The 23,250-nt window shown below is 52.2% G+C and overlaps 1 pseudogene; it reads right to left on the reverse strand.

The window, feature by feature from the left end:
• Positions 1-15,176: 15,176 nt before the first annotated feature.
• LOC122239839 lies at positions 15,177-15,262 on the reverse strand (annotated as a pseudogene).
• Positions 15,263-23,250: the final 7,988 nt, after the last annotated feature.

Raw genomic sequence — 23,250 nt, forward strand, 5'->3', positions numbered from 1 at the left:
AGGCAACAACAAACAATGAAAACATAATTTCAGAACTGACTCCTTTATAACAGCAATGGCAACAGAACAGGGACGGAGCATCTAAGGTTAATTTTTTTTTTAGATGTGGAAGACTTTTCTAGAGAAAAAGTATACAATGTTAGAGACAATCATTAAAAAGGCCATAAATAAATGGAGAGGTATTTTCAGTTCATGGCTAGGAAGACAGTATTGTTGGAGGTCTCAAATATCCCCACATCGAGCCATAGACTTTATACGATGCCAATCAAAATCCCCAAATGGATTTTTCAAGGACCTGAACAAGCTGATTCTAAAATTTATATGGAAGAACAAAGGCCCAAGAATAGCCAAGACATTCCTAAAGAAGCATGAAGTGGGGCGAGTTGCCCAGAAGATGTTGAGATTTATTGTACAGCTATGCCGATTATGGCAGTGTTATTGGCAGAGAAACTGACCAGTGAAGCATAGAATAAAAAGCTCGCAAACAAACCCAAGCACGTTTGGGAACCTGATCTATGAGTGCAGCGGCATCTGGCCACCAGAGAGATGAACTGGCCTATAGAAGATGCTAGAACCGTGTGTATCCACAGGGGAAAAACCCACGGGTCCTCTCCTGAGCCTTCACGTACAAAAACTAGATCCAGATAAATTGAATAGGTAAATAAGAAAAGCACAGCTTTAAAAACGTTTCGGAAAAAAACCAGAGGAGGATGTTCCTATGGCCTCCAAGAAGGGAAGTATTTTCTAAACAAGACTCAAAAAGCCCGATCGTAGACAAGATTGGTAAATAGGATTTCAGTGAATCAGGAACTGTTGTTCAAACCTCTCTTCGACCAACAAACCACAATTGGGCAGAAGACATAGTAACTCTCGAACAGACAAAGGATTACTATCCAGGATACATAAACAATTCCTAAAATCCAATGAGAAAAAAAACAAACAACCTTCTATAAACAATCGTGATATTAAAAAAGGATCCTCCCATGCCCCGGAGATATAAACAGGGCTACTTCTTTGGCTTTGTGGTGTGCTAGGAGAAAGCTAAGTATATACCCTTCACCCAGGAGTGCGCTTACTTGAAGAAATGGGTCCCTGAAGTTTGGAGGGGTACTTTGGAGTGGGGGGAAGGCAGAGAGTTCAAATTCGCAAGAGGCCGCAGGTGAATAGGGCTGAGGGGGAGAGTCAGGTGGAGACAGCCTGTTGCTGAGTGGATTACATGAGATAAGCAAGCTGTATGGTAAATAAGAAAATAAAAATTCTCCTTCTTGCCTTCTAGAACACTTAAATTAATGGGATTAGCATAGGGGCAAAGGAGTTTAAAAACAAAGGGCAATGTTATCAAAGGTGGGTGGGGTCCCTTTTGGTGGTGCGGTGGTGTGGCCTGGTCCTACTGTGACAGGCAAACCCTCAAGGACACAGGATGAGAAGCAGTGAGTGGCAGATGAGCCCAGGCCTGAAGCTTTTACACGCAGCCCCCGCGGGCCAAGAGAGATGGCCAGACACAAGGGTGCTAATGCCTGGGACAAGATGGGATTCCTAAGGGTAGGGTTCTTCTCCTGGAAAAGTAGTTGACAACACCTCCCCCCCCCACCACCCGCCCCGATTGTGACGAGATGTGGCTGGTGTCCCGCGGGCAGCCTGAAACTTGGACCGTGGTGGGCACCCAGCCATGTTCCATGAGTTCCTTCTGCCTCAGGGAGCGCAGTGACACGTCTCCTCCTGGGGTTTCAGTTCCTTCCTCCTTCCTCCCTCTTTGCTTCTCCCTTTCTCCCCAGTTTCCCCCTTTTTTCTCTCCCCATCAACATGTAACCGACAGCTTTCCTATGGGAGTTGATTTCCAAACCTCAAGCGGGCACGCGAGTGAATGCATCCCAACGCACCCAGCCCTGATAGCTGCTGCAGACGAAAGGGACCATTTGGGGATCATGACAAAAATTAACATCAATGAAAGAAATAGTCATAATAATGAAACTTACTGCAATTTGACCCGCACTGTGCCCAGGGACTGTGCTAAATACACTGCCTACTTTCCCTGGTTCAATCTTCCCTCCCTCCCAAGGACCCAGGCACTGTCATTAAGCCCGTTTTACGGACGTGAAAACTAGAGCTAGAGAGAGGCTGTGTATCTCGCCCAAGGTCACAGGCTTGTTGAAGCAGGGATTGTGTATTTCCCGTAGAGCTGCGAGTCAGCTTGGCCCAGTGCTTGAGTGTCACTGGGTACAGCGGTCAGGGAACACGTCCCTGGGCTGACACTCCCGGCCCCAAGCCTTACCGCCTACCAGCTTTGGAAGCTCGAGCAATGACTGCTCTGAGACTCAGCTGTTCTCACGTGTAGAATTGAGCCAGCACCGGCTGCCGAGCTTTTTTGCAAGGATTCAGATAAAAGTACCCAAAGATGAGCCCCTTCGTTGAGGACCCCACGGGTGCTTGGAGACCGTGTGACCGTGCTTAGATCAACCACGGTGTGGGTTAGAGCTTCGGCAACACACGGACGCCTTACGGCCCGTGGGTATGGGGGGGGGGAGGGGCAACAGATTTGACACAAAAAGCTGAATATTCTAGCTTGTCCTGAAAAGCTAGATCTGGTACCCCTGGACACACATTCCCGTAGGTGACTGTCACCTCTTTATAGCTGGTGTGTGTGGGTCCTTCCTGACAGCCTCACTGGGGGAATGTCACTGGCCTGTAGGTGTCGGAGTTTGTAACCCCCGGGGGACGTGCCTGCGGAACACGGAAGAAGGTGTGACTTGCGTGGTCTGAGAAGGGTAAGGAGAGCTTCTAGGAGAAGGTGACATTTCAACAGATTTTCAAAAAAAAAAAGGAGACCTAGCATACGAACTTCAGCATGAGATGTATACACCTAGTTGAAAGAACAGTTAAGAAAATGCACCCGCAGTTCGAGAAATTGAGCATTTACCGGTAACCCAGAGCCTTGGTCAACAGTGGGGTCCCCCACCGGCAGCACCAGCCCCTCCCAGACAACGGAACCTGGTGGCTGGTGTGGCCCGGGGAGCCGAGGAAGGCCGCTCTTGAGGTCCTATGTGCGGTTCTCCCTTGTGCCCCCCCCCACCCCCAACCAGGAGATTCTATATCCAATATGTAGCTGACTTTATCACCTGTGTAGGTATCAGCCCAGAATATCGTTCGTTTAGAAAAGTCGTGTGAAGCTGGCTGCACGGAGAAGGGCAGGCTGGGGTGCTGGGTCAGCTTCCCTGCGAGCTCCCTGGAAGGAAAGTCGGGTGAGGGCACCCCCGCAGGGCATCTGGAGGGGCCCCCCCACGTGACCAGGTCGCCAGGTCAGGAAGTGGCTGCCCTTTTGGGCTCGCAAGCTCAGGAACGGGTCAAGGCAGAACCTTCCAGGGGTAAAATGGGTGTCTCTGCTGGCCCCAGACCCTGCCTGGGAGAGCAGGAAGCCAGTTCATGGTCAAGAGCAAGTATGAAGCAAGTCAGGCTCCCCACGCCAGGATCGCGACCGTGGGGATCTTAAGGGATGACACCCTCAACAAACCGCCCCGGAAGCCCCCGGGGATGGGGACAGAAGCAGTGAGACCCAAACTTCCACGGTTTTCTCCTCCTCCTCTCCTATCCTTGTGGAGGTATTTTCTTTAAAAATCCCTTTACGGTAAGTTAGCGGGATTTCTTTTTTAAGGGAGTGAAATCAGAAGTGTGTGCTCAGCTTGTCCTCTTAACCCAGAGCTCCTTGGCCAGGCCTCTGGACAATACAGAGGTTTAGAAGGGCGCTGAGGGACGGGGTCCTATGGGGCTGGAGCTTTCTAAGAGGAGAGGGGTGGGGTGTTGGTCTCTCAGGGCTGCCGTAACCAAGGGCCACAAACTGGTGGCTTCCAACGGACACACATTCAGTTCAGTTCAGTTCAAAGTAGCAGCAGGAGGGGCGGCTGGGTGGCTCAGTCGGTTGAGCGTCCGACTTCGGCTCCGGTCACGATCTCGCGGTCCGTGAGTTCGAGCCCCGCGTCGGGCTCTGTGCTGACAGCTCAGAGCCTGGAGCCTGTTTCAGATTCTGTGTCTCCCTCTCTCTCTGCCCCTCCCCCGTTCGTGCTCTGTCTCTCTCTGTCTCAAAAATAAATAAAAAAAATGTTAAGAAAAAAAAATTAAAAAAAAAAACAACAACAAAGTAGCAGCAGGGCCCGCTCTGGGGCTCTGGGCTTGTAGCTTCCTCACTCCTACCTCTGCCTCCGTGGTCACATGACCTTCCTCGTGTGTCTGTGTGTCCTCTCCTCTTCTAAGGACATCAGTTAATGGATTCAGGGTATACTTGAATATGAGCTCAACCTCCCTGATTACCTCTGGAAAGACACTATTTCTGACTAAGGTCGCATCCTGAGATTCCAGGTACGCCTGAATTTTGGGGGTCCCGTTGAACCCACTACAGATGACGTGGCTGGAACTCAGGGAGTGCCGTCAGGAGAGGCTGGAAAGCCGGGGAAGGGCGGTGACCACCCCACCCCCCTCCCCCATCCCGACACTCTTGAACCTCTATGTGTCTCTTTGTCGGTGATGAACATCCGGTCCTCCCAGGCTCACGCCAGCCCTCGGGCAGAGCTTGAGGAGCTCCCCCCAGGCCGCCCAGGCCGAGCTTCCCCGTGGCCTGTTGTGACCTGTGGATGCATCCGTCTCTGTCCTTGAACAGGAGCTCTTGGGGGATGGAGGCAGCTCTCGTTCCTTTCCGTATCTTCTGCTCCCAGCAAGGAGGGCACAGAGTGGAAGTCGACAAGGGGGGTTTTCCAAAGAGGTCTTGTCTTTCCTGCATTCGTAGGAGTGCAGTTTTTCCAGATCAGAGATCCTTTGCGGTCCCTCTCTGAAGTGAAACTCGTTTCCAAATACGGTTCTGTCCCTCAGCCACCACGAGAAGGGCCCGCACGCCCCTGTGAATCGAGCCCCCAAATCCCCACCTGCCTCACCTCCCAGCCGGCAGCCCCACATCCCGGCTGTCTGCGGCTGGACCTGTCCACGTCAACCCTCCTCTGATGACAGGCCCCACGTTTCCAAGACAAGGCACGGTCATAAAATCAACTGTCCACAGCCATTTAGGTCCGGGCATGGTTTATGCCAAATCTGGCCTCCAAATTGACAGTTAATGAGGGAAAATGACGAGGGGGGGTGTTAACAGACACAGGCTCAAGGTAATAAACAGGCCATTAAAGCTGGGTAGTAAACAGCTTGCCAAAGACCATTTATGAATTTATTTATTTTTTTGAAGGGGGAAAAAATTAACCAACAAGTCTTGTCTCCTTTGGTGACTGGGTCTGACTGGCAATAGGGAGGAGTGAGGGATTCCTTGGTGGGGGGCAGAGCCGGAGAGGAGGTTGAAGGGCCGTCCTAGGAGACTCCCCTCCTAGGGGATGTGCAGGTGTGTGGCTGGGACCAGGGACCTGGGCAGTGGGCTAGCTGCGGTCTCCTGCGGACAGGACTTTGGTCCCCACTGTCCCGCATGTCCTTGGATGCTGTGTGTGGTGTCCAGAAGGCTGTCGCTGATCCCAGGTCTGCCCTCTGTCTGATGCTGGGATCTAGAAGAAGTAACCAGATTTTTCTGGCCTCAGTTTCCCCCACTGCAAAGATAAGAGCGGACTCCACTCTCTCTTCAAGGCCTCGTGGTGAATTATATAGTGTCCCCACCGCCCCCAGTTCCTGTCCCTCCTGGGACCTCAGATGCCACTCTGTTTGGAACTGGGGTTGCTGTAGAGGTAATGAGTGCCGATGAGGTCATACTGGAGTAGGATGGGCCCCAATCCTGTATGACCGGTGTCCTCGAGAGAAGACAAGACCCAGAGACACGCACAGGGGAGGAGGCCGCGTGGAGACAGAGACAGAGATTGGAGTGATCTGTCCAGAAGCCAAAGAGTGCCGGCCACCACCAGAAGCTGGGAGAGGCCAGGAAGGACCCCCTGCTGGAGGCTCAGGGGAAGCTGGGCCCTGCTGACACCTTTGGTTCAGACTTCCGTTTTCTGCAACTGTGAGACAACGCGTTTCTGTCCCACCATTCGTGGTGCTTTGTGCAGGCAGCCCCAGGAAGCTACTGTAGGCCTCCAGCTCTAAAATCTTCTACGTGGGGTGCATGCACCTAAAATCCAACCCAGATAAAAGTGATTTTCTGGAGGACAGGGAGAGAGCATTTGCATATACCTGTGGTTCTCCATCAAGGGCGATTTTGCACTCAGGACCGCAACATCCGGGGACGTTTTGGGTTGTCACAGTTGGGGGATGGGGTGCCGCGTGCTCCTGGTGGGTGGGGGCCGGGGAGGCTGCGGAACATCCCACGATGTGCAGGACCGCCCCCGCCACAAAGAATGACTCGGGCCAAAATGGTGATAGTGTCCAAGCTGAGCGCCGCTGGCCTACGTGAATATTGATTCCGAGCGCTGTTGCATGGAAACTGAGGCACGTTAACATCGTCAAGACTTTATTTGAGCATACGTCGATTTGAACCGGGCAGGTACCCTAAAAGATGTTTCAAATGGCACTGGAGCTGGGGCAAGGTTTCCATAGAGAAGACGGTGAAGCAAAGCAAAGCAAAGCAATTATGTGCTGGGTCACAGCATAAGCAGTTGCCTTGTGTGGGAGAGCCTCTACTGTTTGTGATTGATTGTTTCTAAGGTCCATTGTCTTCTTTTTTTAATGTTTATTTATTTTTGAGAGAGAGACAGACAGATAGACAGAGCATGTGCAGGGGAGGAGCAGAGAGAGAGGGAGACGCAGAATCCGAAGCGGGCTCCAGGCTCCGAGCTGTCAGCACAGAGCCCGACGCGGGGCTCGAACCCACAAACCGTGAGATCGTGACCTGAGCTGAAGTCGGACGCTGAACCAACTGAGCCACCCAGGCGCCCCCTACGTTCCATTTTCTTGGATTCAAGTACCCTGACTGTGGCTTAAGTTTCGGTTTGCTTCTGTAACTACCCAGGTGTTAGGGCCACCGCAGTGTCCTGGGATCATTTAATTATGATAGCAACCCCGTCTGGCCACACTGCCTTCAGAGCCAACCCAGGAGACCCGATGCCCGTGTCCAGTGTCCAATGCCCAGTGCCCAGTGCAGGCTACCACGGTGTGCAGTGATGTGCCCATTGCCAGAGGCCTACTGATAGAGCATCTTGGAGACCCGCCTTTTGGAAGGTACCCCCCAAGAGCGGGTTGGGTGGGGGAGGGTGTGCATTAGCTGGCGGGCTAATTTAGATAAAGCAGATCATATTATATGGCGGAGCCGAATGATTCTGTCATGATTATAACCGTATTCAGAAGGTCACTGCTGGTCAGTTTCCGCGGTGTTGCATCAAAGCACGTGGGATAGACATCAGAGCGTGGTTCACTCTACTCTTCGACTTTGCTGGCTGGGATGGTGTATCACCCGCGCCCCCTCCCCTGACCCCCCAGCCCCGTGCATCCCTGGCCCACACTAGCCTGGCACAGGGGTCTGCTTTAATGAGCACCCACCTGCCCCCTGGTGCCTCCCCTCCGATGCATCCTCTTACCCCTGTACCTTCTCTTTCCTCATCCATTGGGCCCCCGTATTTCAGGAATGACTTCAGGAATGGCTTCTTGGTACAGCAGCTGCCCTGTGGCTTCTACAAGTCCCAGAAGCTGCAAGCTGCCGTCGCTCATTGGTAAAATGTGGCCCAGGACAATAGGCAGACTTCTCAGGGCTCTGTGAGGTTAAAAGGCGATCCAGCAAAATAAAACACTAGCACGGTGCCCGGCACTGAAGACACGCATCAGAAACCCCCAGATGCCTGCTTTATACCAGCGTCCCGGAGACAGAGCCAGATTTTTTTTTTTTTTTTTCCTCCCAAAGCACTGGCTGAGAGGCAGGCAGACACTAGCTGGGTGGCTTCTGGTTAGGGACTGGCCCCTCTGGGCCTCCGTTTGTACAGCTGTAAAAATGGGAATCATGCTTTGGGAACATGTGCTCAATGCTCAGCAGCTTTCCTGAGGTTCTACGCTCATTCTTCTGTCCCTCTCCACGTTCTAGTCCGGGGCCGTCTTTCCTGCTACTTCCCGAAGAAATCTGGGGTCTGGCTAGGAGAAGAGTAGGGCTCCCTGAGTGCCTGGCCACTGATGCCTGGAGGAAGCCACATCCGGGGGAAGCACATCCAGGCCTAGATTTTAGGATGTCACCCAGAGGTAATAGTACCCAACTTCCCAGTTTTATAAAGGGAAGCCTGAGGCCCACGCGGACAGTGCCCCACCCCCCCAAGGTCATCCACCAGGTCAGAGCGAAGCATCAGCTTCTTCCTCTTTTCCACACACAATGCTGCCAACTTCACCCTGTAAGTGCTTGTGACCTCTCAAGGTCACCAGGCTCCGTGTGAGGCCTGTGGACAGGTGATTCTGAGTCTGCCCTCTCTGCTGAGCGGGTTGAATGGTGGACCCCCAAAAGATGTGCCCGAGTCCTTCGGACAGATCTCTGGAAAAAGGTTCTTTGTAGATATAATTACGTTAAGAGCCTCGAGACGAGGTTATCCTGGCTTCTCCGGGGGAGCCCTAAACCCAGAGGCAAGTGCCCTTTTAAGAGACAGAAGAGGAGGAGAGAGAAGAGGAGAAGCCGTGTGTAGATGGAGACGGAGATTAGAGACAGGGACCCTTGTCCCATTTTACAGGAGAGAAAACTAAGGCTCAGAGGCCAGGACGAAGTGGAATTGGAAAGGAACCTAAATTGCCCCCGGCCTGTGCTCTTGACCTCGGTGCTGGGCTGTCAGACACGGGGAGCCATTCACCACTCCTCTTTGGCCCTCTCTCTCTCATCAACGCAGCTTCTTCTGGAGACCTTGCCCAGGGCAGCAGCTTTGGGGAAGGAATTAACAACAGTGCTAACAAGGAACTTTTACCAAGCAGCTCCCATGTGCCAAGCCCCGTGCAAAGCATATCCGTGCATTAGCGCATTTCTTCCTGTCACAGCTCTATAAAGCGATGACTGTTATCATTAGCCCATTTTACTGATGGGAAAGTCGAGGCTTCCATGGCAGGCCTGCTTGGGGAGGGTCATGATCTCAAGGGCCCTGTTTTGCCTCGAGCGCCCCTGAGGGGCACGGGCGATTGGCCGGAGCGTGTGTGCACACGGCTTGAGTGGGTTTGTCCACCTCCGCTTTTTACAGCCTCATTCTGGGCTCTTGGCGCCTCGTGTTAACGATCGGGTTTTGCATGTTGGTTTTCACACACGAGCACGGGAGCTCCCTGAGGTCAGGAACCTGGGAGTCGAGTGTCGAGTCTCCGTCGCTGATGAGGATGAGCTCAGGACCCGCAGAGGGACAGTCACAGGTCTCTGTCTCCCCCGCTGGACTGTGACTCTCCGGGGTCAGGGCTTGACCCTGGACCCCAGCGTCCAGCGCATACAGAGACCGAGCGCGTGCACAGGCCGTGGTTAGAACATAACGGTGATGGAGAAGAAGCCCAAGGGGAAGTCCTCCTGAAGCAAATACCCCCATTTCTGGGCCTGATCTATGTGAGTGAAAATGGTATTTAATCGGCTAAAACCAGAGCTGTCATCACCTAATCAGAGAGCCTGAAAATAGATTTTCGGCACCTTGCGCCTCTGCTCTGGAACAACGGTGCAGCCGCCCAGGGACACCGGGGCTGTCGGAGACATCAGCAGGCGTCCGTCTGTCTGGGGAGCAGCTGGAGATTTGGTTATTCGATCAGGGGAGTCCGCAGCATGGAGGAAGCTCGGGGTGCCGAGGGGGCCTTCATTTCCGGCAAGGCCGACAAACTCATTTGTTACTTTTGCCTAAATAATGGCCATCATTGTTCCCTTGGGTCCAGCACTTTATGGTTTGCAAAGCGCTTTCCCACTCACAATGTGTCCAAGATGGGGTCAGGCGGGATTATCACCCACGGGATTGTCAGGTGGGACTGTTAAGGGAGAGGGGGTGGAGGCTCACGCCAGGCAGCGCGGCCATGCATCTTCTGGTTCCTCAAAAGGCCAAGTTCAGCATCATTTTCCACTTGCAGGCACACCCTTCCTACCTACAGGGCTGCTAGAACGTGCCCTACACAGGTCTGGGAAGTCTGATGAAGTCATCCTTGGGACCCCTTCTCACCCCCCCTCACCATTCTTGGTCACCCCCTCAGGCCCAGTTCTCCCAGACTCCAGGAGTCTACACTGTCCACCCTCTGCCTGGTGTAATATCTGTTCTCCTTCCCAGCCGTCGTGCCTGTGAGGCTCAGCTCAAGAAGCCCCCTGCCCAGGATGCTCCCCTGACCCTATGGGCTGGCAGTGTGTGTGTGTGTGTGTGTGACCTTCCTCTGCACTCCTTTCCCAATCAGATTCTAGAACCTTCTCCCGAGGCCGGAGGTGGAGGCAGACTACACTTTGGCAGAGATCGAGGGCTATGTGGAACTGGATGGCATATGCAGGGGGTTTCAGTGAAGACAGCAGAATGAAGGATGGGGCTCCGAGGGGTGGGCGGGGCTAGCGAAGGAGGGGAGCTGTGAGGACTGCCAGGTCTGAGGGCACAGGGTGGGGAGCAACTCAAGAGAGGGCTGCCCGTGGCGTTGGCCAGAGGCCACCCAGCAGGGAGTGAGCATGAGCGGTGAACAGCACCCCCTTTCTTCTGCCTCTGGTCTCCCACCCCTGCTTCCCCCTGTCCAGACCCGGCAGAGAGCCAGAGGACGCGGAGGCTGGGTCAGGTTCTCCACGCGGGTCAGCCTCAATATGAACGTGGTCTCGGGCAGCCATTTTCTCAGGCCACTGGGAGGTCTGAGCCCTGGTCCCATCCCACTTTCACTGTGTGGCCTCGGGCCTGTCGCTTCTGTATTCTGGGCCAACCTGCATAGACTGTGCTAAGATGCCGACCCATTAACCTCTTCTCTCAGCCCTATGGCTGTCCGGCCAAGGGAAGACGGGGGTCGCCGTGGAGGTGCCGGTCCGGCCCCCGGCTCCAGACGCTCCCCGCCCTTTGAAGCTGCCAAAGGCTAAGACGGATCGAGTAACAAAGGTGCGGGGTGGCCCTGCGTTTGTTGGTCTATGAATGATATGTTCTCCTGACATGAATGGAGGTCACTGATGATGGGAACCCAAGACGGATGCAGGGAGGCTGGAGGGAGGGGTGGGTTGGGATGTACCCACAGCCCACCGATCAGGCCTCCGTGGCCAAAGGGGGGCAGGCGGGGTGATGAGCCACAGTCCGTAATCCTTGGAGAGCTTTGCGTGGCTCCTCTGTACCTCTCACTTTGGGTGGGGGCACCGGGTATGACCTCCGGGAGGAGAGATGTAGTCTGTCCCCAAAGGTGACCATGTTCTCAAGAGGCCTCCGTGCCCTACTTCCTACGCCAGCCCCATGAGGCCAGCTGGAGAGGAATGCTCTCACTTCGATCATAGCCACGGGCTCCTGTAGGTAAGCACAGGGCTGGCCTGCTCTTTCTGCGAAACGCTGCCGCTGGGGGTCGTTTGTCTTCCACCTTGAGAGCCTGGCGCGCTCCTGGCACCTGGGAGGGGATCAGGCTGTGTTTGGCAAACAGACACACACAAGATCCACTTGGACCTCGCTTGTGTGTGGCCAGGCCCTAAGAAACAGCTGTCTTGTCATTTCCCTCACCTTTTGTGTCTGGTGTAAGAAAGTGGTCCGGGTTCAGGTTCGTTGTTCTGCACGGCGCTGTCCAGTTTTCCCGGCGCCACTTGCTGAAGAGACTGTCTTTCTTCCATCGGGTATTCTTTCCTGCTTTGTCAAAGGTTAGCTGGCCGTACGTTTGTGGGTCCGTTTCTGGGTTCTCTATTCTGTTCCATTGATCTGAGTGTCTGCCTTTGGACCAGTACCATACGGTCTTGATGATTACAGCTTTGTAATACAGCTTGAAGTCCGGGATTGTGATGCCTCCAGCTTCGGTTTTCTCTTCCAAGATTGCTTTGGCTATTCGGGGTCCCTCGCTCTGAATCCAGCTTGCAACAAAGCCTACGCACCTGCCCCACTGCCCCATGGCAACACGGCCGCCATTTTGTAGCCAATCCTCAGACATTCTTTGGTGGTTGAGAAGGGTAGCAGCTGAGTTAAAAGAGCCCCAGCTGCATCCCCGACCAGGTCCAAGGGGAGGGATTTGCTATCCTCAGGATTTATTATTCCTCCTGATGTTACTATCACTACTGATAATAGTTATCACTTCCAAAGGCTCAGAGAGGTTAGGGGACTCGGCCCTGCTCACTCAGGTAAAGAGCAGCCTCATCCTTTCTGGTGTCTCCAGCATAGACTCTGCTGACCACCACCACCACTCCCTCCCCCTCGTCAACCCCAGTCCCTTGGTTCCTCTGTCATCTTCGGAGAAGACACCCCCTCTGTCTGTCTTCAACTTCTTGTAATATTCCTTCTCAGTCCCCTTTTCTGGCTCTGGGTTACCTTCTACCTCCATCCGCGGGCACTCTGAGGAGTCGAGGATCGTTCTCCCGGGCACCTTGTCATCCTGATGACCTGAGCTGCCATTGCCTTCTGCCTGGTTGGCTCATTGTTGTCGTGGCCCTGAACTCACAGCTGCCTCCTTGGGCAGTGTCCTTGGGGAGATCCTACATCCTTGCAGTGTCTGTATGTATCCGAAAGCTCCCTTGTCATCTTCCCACCAAAATCTGTCCCCTTCTTCACCTTCCAGACGGTGCTATTAGCTAAAAGCTTTTCTCCCTTTACTCAGCGGGGACGGAGCCTGGTGGAGCTAGGACTTGAACCCAGGGTAGTCTGAGTCCAGAGCTCAAGCTCTTACTCACTCCACGAGAGGGGCAAATGCATCATTATGAGAGAATTAGTTGTTTTCTTTAAACAACAGATGTCTCTATATATACTTTTCGAAGACTTTCCATCACTTGGCTTCCCCTACAATCATGCCGCGGTGTCCCCACTGACGTTCTCTGAGGCTGCTACAAAGAGAAGCCTCGTGCTTGGAGCACAACATTGAGCCACACAGCACTCGCACCCTGGTATTAAGCTGAGTCATGCCAGGTTTTATGTTTCCAAAGCACTGAGAAGCAACTTGGTTGGCATTTCCCACCCTCGGGACCACTATCAGAGCCTCCAGCCTCCTGAGCTGGGGATTCAACCTGCCTTGCGTTTATATTTGCCCCAGATATCTATTTCTTAGCATCCAGACCCTGTTCTGAGCTCTGGGGGTGCAGTGGGGAACCAGACACATGAGGTCCTTGCCCTCATGCGGTGACACACACCTGGAGGAAACAAGGAAGGGTCACATCCGAGGGTGACAGCATTTGAAGAGAATAGGATGTGTTCATGATATAATGATGAAGGTGGGAGGCCGTGTTCGCTGGAATGGTTAGAGAAAGCTTCCTCAAGGAGGGTGCCGTCCAAAGGGCAAGAAGGAGCCACTCATGGGAAGAGATGGGAGAAGAATAAATGCAAAGGCCCTGAGGAGGCCTGTGTGGCCGAAGCAGGATGAATGGGGGCAGTGGGATTGGGAGGTGAGGTCAGAAGGGCAGGCAGGAGCCAGATCACTCCGGGCCTCGAAAGCCACGTTAAGTAGGTCTGAATTTTGTTCTAGATCAGTGGGCATTCATCTTATTGTGTATGCCATGGATGCAAGCCTCTGACCACTCTCTACTTGAGCCATTTCTCAGGGCTGTGTTTGCAGTGAGTGAGCTGGAGACATGGAGGGATGTCCCCTTCATGACGGAGAGCGGCTTTATTCCCTGCTTGCTATGAAAGAACAGGTTCCCCAAGCTCAGGGTTTCTCTCTTGTAATGCAAACCCATTGAGCGTGCAGGCATCCATCTAAGCCCATCCATGTCACCCCTGCGGGAACTGGGGCTAAGGGACCTTCAGTGAGCATGTTGGCACTTCCCGCTGCATTTGTTGTGAGTGACGAAGTCTGTTGTCTCTGACCCAAGAGTCTCGTGTCTCCGGTCATCGTCCAAGAAACCAGCATGATTTGTCAGCTTTCACGCGAGCGAGATCTCAGCCCCTTCGTGGTTCTTGACTTTTGGCACTTGGGAGGACAGGGTACGCGTGGAGAAGAAGAAGGAAAAACAGTCAGGAGGCTCTTGCAGGGGTTCAAATGAAAGATACTAGTGGGTCAGCCTAGGAGCCAGTTAGTGGAAATGGAATACAGCCAGTGGATTTGGGATTTAATTTGGAGGTGGAGTTGTAGGAAGTTGTGTTGCTGAAGGATGTGGGGGATGAAGGGAAGAGAGCAAGTAAAGGTGCCCACAGGTGTGGCCGCACAGCTGTGTGGCTGAGGGTGCCACTCTGAGATGGGAAGGCTGGTAAAGGAGGAGTTTGATGGGGTCTGGTTCAGCCATGTTACGTCTGAGATCCCTGAGAGATACAAGGTGAGAGAGTGAGGGTCTGGAGGTTAGGAAGAGTCTTGGTAGGGGATGTGGGGACTCAAGATTGACAGCATGCATGTGCTATGGAGGGCCATATGATGGATGTTGGTTCCTCCCGGCCGGAGTTGAGTCCTGTGCGTATCCCCATGGAAGCTCCCACATACCCCGGGGGGCCCCCAGCCCTCCCTGAATTCCTAGCAGATACCATTCTTTCTGCACTGCCCAGAGGATGGCACATCGTAAACTAGAGGAGGTCTCTGGAGCCAACGACCAGCCTTCGGAATCCTTGAAATCTGGACTTAACCACCTCTTCTCAGTGTGCCATTGGGCAGATGACCTGGCTTCTTTAGGCCCCGTTTCCGAACTCTATAGAACAAGAATAATAGTACTCACCTCTTGGGTTGTCCTGTGGATTAAATGAGATACTTCCTGCGAAGCATTTTGCACGGTGCCTGATGTATTATAAGTGGGCAGTGACAGTGGCTGCTGTGTCTGTCCCCTCCTTCATTTCATTCAGCGGCTGCTTATCTGGGCCAGGCACTGTTCTAGGCTCTGCAGACACAGCAGTGAACAAAACAGGAAAGAGGAGCTTACGTTCTCATGGAGGGGGCCAGACTGGGAATAAATAATCAAATGGAGAACAGCAGAGCAGGGTGTGGTGGGGCCGGTCCTGTGCCACCCAAGATGTCCTTTCAGAATGGCAACCTGTGTTCCCCACTGCAGGGAGGGTGGGCTGCCAACAGCTCTCACCTGAGTCTCTCTCTGCTGATTGCTGTCATTCAGGCTCACGCTCACTTCCCAAGGGCATCTGCAGTCATCCTCCCATCTGGTTGATGTGGGGGGGGGGATAAAGGCTGTGGCTCAGTTTGGGTCAATTCTGAAGCGTTTATGAGGCCTTTGTTGTGCAGTGGGGTCCAAAAGTTTGGCGTGTCATCCTTGCACCGGGCCATGCTAATCTCTGTGTGGTTCCAATTTTAGTATGTGTGCTGCTGAACTGAGCACAGAGTCCAGAGGTTTTGGATGGATGGAGGGATGGATGGATGGGTGGGTAGATGGAGGGATGGATGGATGGGTGGGTGGATGAGAGGATGGAAGGATGGATGGATGAATGGATGGATGGATGGATGGATAGATGAAAGGATGGATGGATGGATGGATGGATGGATGGATGGATGGAAGGATGGATGGAAGGATGGATGGAAGGATGCAAGGATGGATGGATGGATGAAGAATGGATGGATTGATGAGTGGGTGGATGGGTGAAAGGATGGATGGATGGATGGATGGATGGAAGGATGGATGGATGGAAGGATGGATGGGTGGATGGAAGGATGGATGGATGGATGGATGGATGGATGGATGGAAGGATGGATGGAAGGATGGAAGGATGGATGGATGGATGGATGGATGAAGGATGGATGGATGAGTGGGTGGATGGGTGAAAGGATGGATGGATGGATGGATGGATAGAAGGATGGATGGAAGGACGGACGGACGGATGGATGGATGAAAGGATGGAAGGATGGATGAATGGATGGGTAGATGGATGGATGGATGGATGAATGGATGGATGGATGGATGAAAAGATGGAAGGATGGATGGATGGATGGATGGATGAGTGGAAGGATGGATGGAAGGAAGGAAGGATGGATGGATGGATGGATGAATGGATGGATGGATGGATGAAGGATGGATGGATGGATGGATAGATGGATGAAAGGATGAAAGGATGGATAGATGAAAGGATGGATGGATGGATGGATGGAAGGATGGATGGAAGGATGGAAGGATGGATGGATGGATGGATGGATGGATGGATGAAGGATGGATGGATGGATGGACGGATGGATGGATTAATGGGTGGATGAATGGATGGATGGGTGGATGAAAGGATGGAAGGATGGATGGATGGATGGATGGATGGATGGATGAGTGGAAGGATGGATGGAAGGAAGGAAGGATGGATGGATGGATGGATGGATGAATGGGTGGATGGATGGATGGATGGATGGGTGGATGAAAGGATGGAAGGTTGGATGGATGGATGGATGGATGGATGGATGAAGGATGGATGGATGGATGAGTGGATGGATGGGTGAAAAGATGGATGGATGGATGGAAGGATGGATGGAAGGAAGGATGGATGGATGGATGGATGGATGGATGGAAGGATGGATGGATGGATGGAAGGATGGATGGAAGGAAGGAAGGATGGATGGATGGATGGATGGATGGGTGGATGGATGAATGGATGGATGGGTGGATGAAAGGATGGAAGGTTGGATGGATGGATGGATGGATGAAGGATGGATGGATGGATGAGTGGATGGATGGGTGAAAGGATGGATGGATGGATGGATGAGTGGAAGGATGGATGGAAGGAAGGATGGATGGATGGATGGATGGGTGGATGGATGGATGGATGGATGGAAGGATGGATGGATGGATGGATGGATGGAAGGATGGATGGAAGGAAGGATGCATGGATGGATGGATGGATGGATGGATAGACAGACGGATGAGTACCTTGGCTTGCTGTATTTAAATTATTCACCTGAAGTTCCTTCTCTTTATTCTTCCTTGTCGACATGAAGCAAACCTTCTCTCTGCCCTTCAGCACATGGTACCGTGCTGTTCACAGGCTTACTCTGCTACTGGCCAGCCTTTTCCCCATTAGCCATTTGAGGAGTAGCATGATAGCACGGAACATGCACTAGCTCTGGACTCACTAGGACCTAGGCCCAAACTTGACTCCGCCATTCTGCCATAGCAGATCTGCTGTGCATCTTAAATTTCTTTAAAAAAATTATGTTAAGTGCTTACCTAATCCAACACACCTAGTCCGTGCCCACTGTAAGTCATTTCTCTCCTCTCCTTCCCTCTACCCTGATCTGCTTCTGTCATTCCATGTTGTTCCATCCTGAGTTTCCATTCTGAGAACAGGCAGCCACTAAAACTAAAAACCGTTATGTCTTTGCGTCCTGCTTTTTTGTGAAGACGTCGTGGGTAAGCTTATGTTGATGTTCAGTTTTGGAAAGGATAGTCAGAAGTGAAATCAGGATTTGGGAAAATAGAGGACTCGGAGGCACTATCCATAACGTATAAACCATTGCTGGCACTGAGCTACCTGGCAGATGAGGTGAAAAGGGAAATGTGATCAGTTGCACAGCTCTTATCATCAGAAAAGGGAAAATCCACCAGTCATCCCGGGAGATCAGAAATGGAGCATACTTCATGCAACAGAAGACATTAAATCCCATAGCCTTCTAAATTTCTTCAATTGAAAGAATTTTGGAATGCTCTGTTTGCCTGTTTCTAGGTAGAATTTCTACATAAAACCTAGACTGAGTCAGGGGAAAGGGAGGGTTGGAAAGAAGGCACATAGATGCTGCGAAAACGTTATTATTATTACACATAGCAATGGGGCTTAAACTAACATCTCTGATCCGCAGTACCTCTTGTGGAGAAATGAAACGCATATGCACACTGGCCGGAAAAATGCTTTCACCTAATTGCCTGTGGATGAAGCACTTTATTTTTAGACATCCAGAAGGAAATTTGGCTCCCTGCTCTATAATACGGTAGGGAACGGGGCCAGGTAGCTGCTGGCTCCGGGACACTCTGTGTTCCGTATGGCAGGAATGTGGAACCACTTTCCATGTAAACACAGTGGGTTCTTCTCTTTTTCTTTCTTATACTTTTCTTTTATTTATTTTTTTTTTATTTTAGAGCCCTTTGAAGAAGAACGCACTTAACCACGAACGCAAGGGATTAGTCACCCCCTCTGTGCGGTTGGGTGGTGGGGTTTGAGGCGGAGGGACTGCCAGACCTCACTTCTCTTCCTCACGTTTCAATTAGCTCCCCAGGAGATCAGGACAAGGGAGTCCACGCAGCTCCCAGATCCGGAGACCATGCAGAAGGCAATCTGACATTCTCACTAGTTCTCTGGGGTAAAGGGGAGTGAGGATCGGGGACATTGCAGAGAATCTAATAACTGCCCAATCCGTGGACCCTTCCCAGTGGGGAGGTCCCCTGGGAGGGAGACCTTTGCTCCAGAGCGCACTGCTCAAGGGCAGGTCGCCGGCGGGGAAGCCAGAGAGAACTGTGGAATGCGGGCGGGGGCAGGCTCTGTTCCCAGAAGGAAGGGAAGCTGGGATTTGGGCCACAGCTCGGGTTTCCTCGAACGGGGCTTGAATCCACAGAGGTCCGAGCAGAGCAGGCCTGAGGGTGATAACAGAGAGCACGCAGACAGTGCCTTACAACGCACAGGATGCTCTCGGCTACCGTCTGGCCTGCGTTTCTGCTCAGCAAACTCTGATGGTGCACCTGCCGTGTGCCAGGCGCACACACGATGCTTCCGGGGGAACAGCGGCAACCAGCGTCCGCTGGTTCCACCTGCAAATAAGAGCCACACGCCCCTGAGTTCGCAGCCTCTATGCCACCACTGTGGCCCACGCCTCCGTCTCCCGCACATCACCCGGTGCCTGCAGTGGCCTCGGGACCGGTCCCCCCGGTGGCATCCAGCCGTGCTCCTGCGGCTTCGTTCTCCACGAGGACCCCGCGGGATCCTTTTCGAGGTGAGTCAGATCAGATCCCTCAAAAGTGAGTATGAACTACACCGAGTAAGGGAACAGGGAGCATGTCATCTGCCTACAGCCTTCCCAGAGCCTGGCGATGGTTAGTTTATACGTCAGCGTGGCTGGGCTCCAGCACCCGGGTGTTCAGTCGAACACGAATCCGGGGTTGCTGTGAGGGTCTTTTGTAGATGCGGTGAGCCCCCACCGTCAGCCGACTTCAAGCAAAGGAGATTGCCATCCGTGATGTGGTGGGCCGCATCTAAGCAGCTGAAAGCCTTAAGAACAAAAACAGGTTTCCGGAGAAGAAGAAGAAATTTTTGTCTCAAGACTGCCGCGGGAACTCCTGCCTGAGTTTCTAGTCCTCTGGTCTGCCCTATGGATTTTGGACTTACCAGCCTCTGCAATCACGTGAACTAACTCCTTGAAATAAACCTCATTACGCGCATGCACACACACACACACACACACACACCCTATTAGTTCTGTTTCTCTGGAGAGCCCTAACGGATGTAAGCCTTCTATGTTTTTCAGAATAAACACCCACATCTTTACAGTGGTTCCCCAGGCCCCGAGCTCTCTGTGTCCCCTCCCTACGACCAACGAGCTCCTCCTCCCTCGCTTATCACGGTGCAGCTACACCTGGCGTTTTCTTGCACCGGGCCTTTGCACCTGCTGTTTCCTCTGCCGAGCACACCCTTCCCCCAGATGTCTACACTACTGCTCCTTACTTCACTTCTTCCTATGGTATCTTCCTCCTATGGAAGGTAAAGTGCCACCTTCCCTGACCACCTAAGCCCTGTGTCCTGTCACTCCCTGCTCCTGTGCCCGGCGCTACCCGCCCCTCTTGAACTTAGTACCATTGAATGTAACACATACTTACCGGCATTTTTCTCTTGTTTTCTTTCTCCTCACTGGAGAACGGAAGCAACTTGAGGGCGAAGGCTTTGGTTTATTTTGATGCTCGCTGAGTCCCCAGCACCGAGGTCTGTCTGGCACATGGTAAGTGTTTATCTTGGTTGGCCCAGGCTGCCGTAACAAAGCACCACAGACTGGGTGCCTTAAACAACAGAAATTTACTTTCTCACAGTTCTGGAGGCTGGCAGTCCAAGATTGAGGTCCCGGCAGTTTCTGTTTCTGGTGAGATCCCTCTTCCTGCCTTGCAGATGGCCACCTTCTCACTTACCTTTAATTACCCCACCTTCTCACTTACCTTTAATTACCCCGTGTAAAAGCCCTATCTCTAAGTGCAGTGCCCCTGAAGGGTCAAGGCTTTAACATAAGAATTTGGCGGGTTTCCAATTCAGCCCGTAATAGTGCTCAAAAATGCCTGTTGAATGAATGAAGGGGCAAAATGAGTCACGTGATCATGATTCAGAGGACCCTAACGGGCCTGGAAAGCTCGGGAAGCTTCTGGAAGGCAGGACTCCTGAGTTGAGCCTAAAAAGCCACTCCGTGCCGATGGGCATTCTGTTACAATTCTTTCCACTTCACAAATTGGAACATCAAGGCTCAGTGAGTGATGTTCAGCAACTCACCCGAGGCCAGACCTGAGGACCAGGAAGCCTGGCGTGGGTGTATCAGTGGGAGCCAGTCAGGGACAGAAACCACGCCACGTAGTTGGACAGAGAGGGTTTGAGGCACAAGACGGTTGACCGGGTATACGGCTGTTAACTGGGCAACTGAAAGGGTGAAACGAGCTAATAAGAAAACTGTTCCCATTTTGGGATGGATATCAAGTGTGATTTAGGTGGTCCAACTTAGCTCTCTTTTCTGTATTAAAAATTGCATGAAAGTAGGAAAAAAAAGTTTGATGAAAGTCTAGAAGGCACGTTCCACGATCATCCAAATGATATTTTTCTGTGGCAGTGTCTTACGCTGTCCACGAAATCGGAAACATAAAATAATAATCTGGATTCTTCAGATCATGTTATTAGGTAGACTAGGAACGATGCTCTGTATATCTTCGGAATTCTTGCAAAATACAGGTTGACGTGTCCTCTGACAGATAGAGGAAACCATTTTCAATATTAAGTCATTTGAGGGGGGAGATGTGTTTTTGACCCAGTCTCCTTCCGTCTCCTCCCAGCAAAAGAAAAAAGCGACAAAATGTAAGCCAGGGTTCGTGGCAGCACCTTGTCACAGAAGACCCCCGCCTGGGTCCCTGATGGCCACGGGGACATCTGCAGGACAGGTGGGTAAAGTCTCTGCTTCTGGAGACGGTGGGTCACTGGAGGTTGTATCATAGTGAATATTCTAGCCTATAGCGAGTGCTATTTTGTGCCGCGTGTTGTAGGTATAGACTCATTCATTCTCTCAGACGGTGGGAAATTAGGCACATTATGACCCATATTTCGCAGTAAGATGCACTGAGGCTTAGAGAAGTAAAGTAGCCTGCGCAAGGCCGCACAACTGGCGGAGACCCGATTTCAGCCTGGTCTTTGTCACTGTCAGGACTGGAAGGTACCTCAAAGGTTCGGTATGTCACATAGGTCCGCTGAGCTCACGAGGAGCAAGGCAGCGTTCCCAGATATGCACGGTCAGTTCCCCCGGCAGCTGGGACCGGGCCGGACCTCGTGATTCTCAGAAAGAAGTGTTGCCGCCCCAGTCCTAAATTTCAAACCTAAATTACATGCTGTAATTCCAATAACGGGGGGGGGGGGCTGGGGGGAGGGGGTGCCAACAAAATCAGGAAGAGGTCTTGGGGAAAACGGACCAAGGGAACTGGATTTGAAGGATCGTCAGGATCTACAACTAAGCACAGGCTGACCCTTTGACCCAGAAATTCCACCCCTGGGTGTCCTTACACCCAAGACGAACAAGCGTTTCCCAAACCCTAAAGAACATGTAGAAGAACGTTCATTGGAACTTTATTCGAAATCATCTCCAACTGGAAGCAGCCCAGGTGTCCGTCAACCAGAGAATGGATAAACGAATTGAGGTATATGCACGTAATTAAATACTACATGGGAATAAAAAGGAACAAATCATTGATACACAAACATGATGAATTTCGCAAACATAATGATGTCCGAAATGAGTCTTGCCGGCGTTTTTGAACTTCTACTGGACGATTCCATTTACAGGAAGCTCAAATGCTGTCAGAACTCACTGATGGGGAAGGAAATCAGAAATGGTGAACATGGTCGGGTAGAAGGATATTGACTGGGGACACACGAGGGAGCCTCCTGGGGGCGCTAAACACGTTCTAGGTCTCGGTCACGACGGAGGTTACAGGCCACACGCTAATATTTGTCAAGTTGTACCCTGGGGGTTTATGCATGTCACCTTAGGAAGGTTATATCTGTATTGAACTTTATTCTTAAAAACAAATCAGGGGCACCTGAGTGGTTCAGTCGGTTAAGCGTCCGACTTCGGCTCAGGTCATGATCTCACGGTTCCTGAGTTCGAGCCCCGCGTCGGGCTCTGTGCTGGCAGCTCGGAGCCTGGGGCCTGCTTCCGATGCTGTGACTCCCTCTCTCTCTGCCCCTCCCCCGCTCACATTCTGTCTGTCTGTCTCTCTGAAAAATAAATAAACGTTAAAAAAAAAAAATTTAAAAACAGATCGAGAGCAGGGACCTGGAGCCAGGTCAGGACAACGGCAGCCCACAGTCACCTCTCCTGCCTGAACACCAAACACTGTCCTGGCACGTAGAAGAACCCAGTAAATTACCGTTAGAGAAATGGATAGATGAATGGCATCAGTGATCTCACAGGAACAAAACAAAACAAAACAAAACGTACCGGCTCCGTACAGAAGGGAAGGAAATGGAAAATGAAGCTAGACAAAACATTCAGGTTAAGACACCGCAAATATCCATTTATCTATCCAATTTGGGGAACGTAAGAGTGCTAGGCAGCCATGATTACGATGCCGGGCCTGGTTTTGGTTGACAAATTAATCTGCCCGGGGTTTGGGAAGTGAGGGGGCACCTCCCTGTATCATCCCACAGGCCAGGCGGGCCCCATCTGATTTCAGGGGAATAGCTGGAGGCCGCCTGATTTTCATGTAGATTACTCCGAGAGCTGAATGTAAATTGATGTAAATCAGGGAAACAGATCAGTGGCCACGGTGCCTCATTCTCCATGGTGGGGCCTCTCCTGTGTGTAGACTGGCCAGTGGCTCGCTGGGTACCTTTCCCATCTGAGCCAGGCAGCCTTCTGGGGGCGGGGCTGGGAGGGGGACCAAGGAAGCCCAGGGGGAGGTCGCGTGGGCTCCACGGAGCCCTGGAGGAAATAGGGTCTCCCAGGAAAGATATCTATGACAACCACCAGCGGCGAGGCGCCCTGCGAGGGCCTCGGACACGTCTCAGCTCTAATGGACACATCAAGTTGCAAGGGGAAGATGGTTACGGTTTTTATAAAGGCGATATATGTTCATTGGAGGAAAACTAGCAAATTTAGATCGGCAAGAAG

This window comes from Panthera tigris, chromosome B3 (assembly GCF_018350195.1).
Source record: "Panthera tigris isolate Pti1 chromosome B3, P.tigris_Pti1_mat1.1, whole genome shotgun sequence".
Classification (NCBI taxonomy): domain Eukaryota; kingdom Metazoa; phylum Chordata; class Mammalia; order Carnivora; family Felidae; genus Panthera; species Panthera tigris.